Below are 4,935 nucleotides of genomic sequence, written 5' to 3'. Positions count from 1 at the left end.
CATATGTGTGGGTTTTCCACTTATGCGCAAGATCATAGGATCTAGTAATCCCTTTTATTGATCTGGAGGCAGGGATCGATGCAGGGGTCAGAGCCGGAGCTTCTCTCAACAGGAACCTGGAGGCAGGTGTCCTGCCCGAGGCCTGGATGACTTTTCCCAACCAGTTTGCCCCTTATTTCTCGATTTCGTCCTCGAACTCGGGGAATAACCTGTGCACTGAAGTCAACCGGGGTTGCTCATTCTCAGCAGACTTCCCTTGGGCAGGACATCTCTCCAGTAATCCTTCTTTCCCAGGTTCTTCTTAGGTCTGGACCGTGTTCGAACCTGGAGGAGAACAAATTTCCCCGGGATAGACCGGGGTCTAGTAGACGTTTCCAGGTTCTAGACTTGCTTAGAGATGACCTGGCGAGATTCAGGACCTTGGTCTCATTCCATTGGATGTCAAGACTTATTCATGGGGCTCGTGGCCTGTAGTAGTTCTCTCTGGTTGGCGCAAGACCTGATGGAGAAACGTTTGATGTTTCAGTGGCCATCAACATCAGCTTGTCGGTGGCAGGTCCCTTAGGCTTCACATGAACATGATGTCGCTTTGAAATCTCCTTATATGGGTTCTTCTTAGGTCTGGGCTGTGTTTGAACCTAGAGGAGAGTCGATTTCCCCGAGATAGACATGGGTCTAATGGATATTCCTAGGCTTGTGTCTGGTTTAGGTTAATTGACCTAGGAAGATTCAGGCTCCTGGCCTCGCATGTTGATTGGACGGCAAGACTCATAGGTTTGGCTGGTGAAGATCACTTGTATCTGTTGAAATCTGCTGTAGGTGATCTGTTGCCCCGCTCAGAAGCAGGAATTCTTGATCTCGGATTCGCATTGCAGTGATAAGCGAGATCCGTCTTCCTGGCCAGGACCTCGGTGGCACATAGCTACATATTTCCTCGGTCCGAATGTCACATGACCGGGCCACAGAAGCGAATTATCAATTTACTTCTTGCTTATGTGCCCCGTGATTGATGTCGGCTGGAGAATGATCTTCTGAAGAACCTGCACCCTGACTCTAGGATGGAGAAGTTTCGTACTAGGTAGTAGTCGAGTGAAGACCGCGATTATTCTCATTCCTTCTTCGGGAGGAAAGAGACCCTTTATTGAGGCATGGAGGCCGATTCTTTGTCGTACTACCCTGAGGTATCGACGTACATCGTGTAGGAACTCGTAGTCCCTGATGAGTGCTTCATGTCCTGATCCTGTTGGACCCGTAGATTTATCCTTGGGAACCTGAAGGGTTCGAGGAATCAGTGTCTGACACGGGAGGATCCATAGATATTGCGCCCGGAGGTGAATATTTGTTTTGCAGTCTCGAACCCAGAGTCTTTATTGACTAAATACAACATCGCACTCTGTCCTCCGGAGATGGACCACTCTCGATGTCGATTGAATGTGAGCAGTTTGTTGAGATTGTGCATGTTGCTTCTGTGGACCCGTTCGAAATGCCTTCAAGATCTATAGGACAGCTTTGTGGTAATAGAACTTTGGTGGGACGTGTGCTCCTGAAGATTATCGGGAATATCTTCCTCAAGCCCAGAGCTTCTTAGATATAACCTCTTGAAATATGGAGGTCGTGGGATTCACCCTGTTGGAGCCCGGAAGTTCTGGCATATATCCTACTAAAACCCGGAGGCGTAGGATTTATCCTCTTCGAATCCGGCGGTTATAGGGGAAGCAACATACTTATTTGTCCTTGAGCTTGGATAGCAGGGGCTGACACGATCTTAGACGGTTTGAGTCGAAATTGACCCAGAGGCAGGAATGGACAGGTTCTGGAGCCGGACCCGTTGTTTGGATAGCAGGTGTTGACCCGACTAAGAATGCTTCGTCGCATGGATTAGCGTCTTCTATTGCCTACTAGGACGTAGTTAATCCATTCCTGCTGTTGATCTTCCATACATATTACTTCGCTCCGATTTCTTGGATCTCCTTCTGGCTGCTCTCTGCTCCCACTTGGGTGAGCCACTCTCAGCGTTTATGATGTCATTTAATGATGCGTCCAAGCTGTTCTCTGGCCCCGCTTGGGCGAGCCACTCGCAGCATTTTCTGGACGTCACTCCTTTGCCATGGGCATGTTGATGGGATATGTTGATGTGTGTTGCCCCTTGGGTTAACGCTTAGCTCATTTGCCCATGCTTTCCTCGTGGTCGTGTCTTCCTCAGAGGTATATTAGGGTACATTGCCAGGAAAAGCGGTATTAAGGTGGCCGGAACCTGGGATCCGGAACCTGGAAGCTGGGATCCGGAACCTGGAAGCTGAAACCCGGAACCCAGAGGTTTGGCTTTTTCTTTTAAAAGAATAGTAGCGGGAACATGTGTTCTCCGGCTCCTTTTTCTCCCATTTGCTCCAAATGAGTAGAGGGTATGAAGACCAGCACTCCTTGATGTAGTATTAGCATTTTCCCTGGCTCCTTTGCAGGAGGTAGAGCAGGAGTGTTCCCGGCGCTTGGGCAGGGTTCCTTTCGTGGAACGACTCCAATGGAATTTGATGAGTATTCAAAGGCGTTCTATCCACTTAGCTGTCAGGCTTATCTAGGATTCCGCTAGCACTTGGATTCTAGAACCTAAAGAGAGAGGTGGTTCTCTAGTTACCTCTTAGTGGTTGTCTGGTATGCCTGCAGTAGTTCTAGGAACTCCTCTTCTGGCTCCTCCAGCTTTTGGAGTTTGTCAAAGTTGTAAACTCGGCCGGAAGATGTTGTGCCCTGCTTGAGGACCTCTTATCTTTCTCATACGTGGCGGGTTGTGAGCCTGGATGCATTCATGGTGTCTAGGGCTTAGATTGTTGCTACTGGATTGTCCATTGATATTGATGTTGGTGATGACTACTCACGTCAGGCCCAAAGATTGTGGAGGCTTGATATATAGTTAAGACCCGGAACCAGCAGGAACCAATGATTGTAGAGGTCGGCTTTGAGGTTGGGACCCGGAACCGGCAGGAACCAACGACTGTAGAGATATGACTTGTGGTTTAGGCCTGGGACCAGCAAGAACCAAAGACTGTAGAGATCTGACTTGTGGTTTAGGCCCGGGACCAGCAGGGACTAGCAGGAACTAGTAGGTAATTCCTGTACTGGATCTTGCTACTGATGTTAGCCTGGTGCTATCCTTCCTTGGAGAGGTGTTTCCAGCTGGGTGAACCATGGATCTGGTGAGAAGAAGTTGTTTCTTGCCCCAGGTGGCTGGGGTTGAGAGATTTCGCAGGAATAGATGTAATGTTTCTTCTGCCTATCACATTATCATGTAGTTTAAAACTGCCCCTCCTTCTAGCGCCAAAATGTTAGGGAATTTTTGTGTACAAACGATCCGTGCTCAGCTCTACGGAATGATAGGAGGAAGGAGACATGTCGTTGAGTGTATTCTCTTGCTTCGATAGTTGATAAACCAGGAGATCCCGCTCTTAGGATACTGGCATATGGATATGGGCCAGTATATGTCGTCGGTGCCTTAGTAGCAGCAGGGGAGATTGGTCGTGAGGCGGGGGCCGCCTACCGATAGTGAAGATCCCAGGGTCTTCTTGATCTATGATCGATGGTTCCGAGGAATTAGGTTCGGTCCTTGGGTGCCTCCTGATCTGTAGTTGAAGGTTCCGACCATTAGGGGCGGTCCCTGAGCGTCTAGGTGTGGAACCGTGGAAGGTGTTTGGGTTTATAGCTGCATCCTTCGGTAGGGATTGCCTATGTACCCTTCAGTGAGGGATCAAGCCGTTCGTAGTTTATGTATATGGAGGCACGGAGCCTAGATGGCGCGGAGCCTGATGGAGGTACGTAGCCTGATGGAGGCGCGTAGCCTTGGGAGCACGGGACTCTAGTGGGCATATGGCCTAATGGGCGCGTACCCTTGGGAGCACGTAGCTCTGTAGTTGGTAGGAGTCATCTTTTATAGGGGGCACATGGCCGGAACAGATGGTAGACTTGTCAATATGTTGCAGTGAGCATGATGTGTCGAGGTGCTTCAGTGAGCATGGAGGGACCCTGCTGATGAGCTGGAGATCGTGGCCTAAGCCAGTAAGTAAAATTGTAGACGTGCTGCAGGGAGCATATATCTTCATTTGGTTGATACTAATCGCCGGGATCAGTCTATCATGGGCATGTCGAAGAAGAAGGTCTTCTAGGTATTGAACCTTGCCTTGGCGGCTCTGGAATTGTCAGCTCTGTTCAAGGACGTCTTGGACCCCTTTCTTTAGGTTTAGAACTCTATATTTATAGTGGAGGTCATGCCTCTCTCTTAGGATTTGGAAATATTCATTATATCTTTAGATAATAGAATATTTCCTTTTTTTCTTAAGGGAGGTCATATGTATTGGAATACTTCCTCTTTCTCTCGGATTTAGGGAGATTACTTCTTGTCCAAGCTGGTACCTTATTAAAGGAAGATTTCCATTTATCCTAAGGCAGGATAAATCACTCGGCCTGGAACCCGAGGGCAGGGACCCAGACCCGGGGGCAGGAACCTGGAAGCCGGAGGGGGGAACCCGGGACCTGGAGGCAAGAACCTGGAAGCTAGAAGCTGGAGTAATCTCTTCATGGAATATTTTTCCCCAACACCAGAAGCAACAAGGAAACTCAACTTCTATTCTAACCAGATCCTGCAAGCTTGGAGCTTTCAATCCGCAAAGAAGCGTGTTCCTCATCGATCGACAACAACGCTTGTTCGTCGCTCGATTTTTGTCAACCACCGTCGACCCAGACACTAGTCTCGTCGACCGATACTCGCTCACCACAAGTCGACCGAAGACACTCATCTCCCGTCGACCGGCATCTTCCATCCGACATTGATCAATACTTCAGTCCGAATATCGATCGATACTGAGCCGCGAGACATGGTTGCGACTTTGATTCGTGTACGTGATGAGAGAGGAGACCTGTATGACAAGGAGGGTCATCTGCGTAATGCAA

This window comes from Brassica oleracea, chromosome C8 (assembly GCF_000695525.1).
Source record: "Brassica oleracea var. oleracea cultivar TO1000 chromosome C8, BOL, whole genome shotgun sequence".
Lineage (NCBI taxonomy): Eukaryota > Viridiplantae > Streptophyta > Magnoliopsida > Brassicales > Brassicaceae > Brassica > Brassica oleracea.
This window is presented reverse-complemented; position numbering follows the sequence as displayed.